Genomic DNA, 1065 nt, shown 5'->3' with positions numbered 1-1065 from the left:
TCTTCAATTTGATTTTGGAGCTGCCTGTGGAATTCCAGTTCATCAGATTCTGAGAGATCTAGCTTTTCTTGCATTTCCAAGAGAGTCTCATTGCTAGAGATACTCAATTGGTCTCCTAATCTGAAAAATCTTCTCACTCCTTTATCATCCATGAACTCCATCAGCCAGTAGGGCCTTAGATGCACTCTTCTCCCTGTGTAGGGGATAATTAGAGTCTTTGGGAGTGCATCTTTAGCTCTAACACTCCTTAGTTCTTCAATCTTCTTTAGAACCAATCTTCTTGCAGTGATATTGAACCCAAAGTTCTTTTTGAAAGATGAATAAACCTTAATCAGTACGGCTTGGATTTCTTGAAGAATCCTGTGAAGTGGCCACTAAATCTCCTTTCCTCCCTTATACTTGAACACTAACCTTTCAGGTAGGTTTCAGTATGCATCAATTCCTCTCACTTCATCTAGTTCATCCAGATAGAGGTTTAAATCAGAAAACTCCTTGATGTCACATAAGTACAGGTAATCTCCCTTATTGGCTTTAGATTGAGCTTTGACTAGAGATTTGGATTTGAGAGGTGACAACTTCACTTTCTTGACTGCTCTTGACTTTGTTCTTTTTGGCTTGCTAAGGATTGGCAAATTGAAGTCAGGAATTGGTAAGTTCTCCCATTCTATTGGCTCATCCTTAGGCACAATAGGTTCACCATGAATGTTCCTGTAGGGATCCACCGCCTTGATATCTTTAAATACCACAGAGGGCTTTGATGCTTGAGTTGTAGTTGGAGTGGATTTCTTGGGAAACTGATTGTCCAATTCCTTATAAACAAAGTCCAGTTTCCTTTTGGTTCTTTTAGCCAATTCCTTGATTCTTGGAGCTTTCTTCTTTTGTTCAACTTGCTTCTTTGGATTTTGAGATTCAATGATTTCAGATGGCTGATGTGACGCCCTCAATCTCGGGGTTAGGAACTGAGGACTCACACACCTCTAATCTAATAATTAATTATGCATAAACCCGATTAACTACTAATAAGATCAACAGGATAAAGTATGAGACAAGATTACAACTACCAAT

The sequence above is a fragment of the Apium graveolens genome, chromosome 6 (genome assembly GCF_009905375.1).
Source record: "Apium graveolens cultivar Ventura chromosome 6, ASM990537v1, whole genome shotgun sequence".
NCBI lineage: Eukaryota > Viridiplantae > Streptophyta > Magnoliopsida > Apiales > Apiaceae > Apium > Apium graveolens.
Note: the sequence above shows the minus strand (reverse complement) of the source record.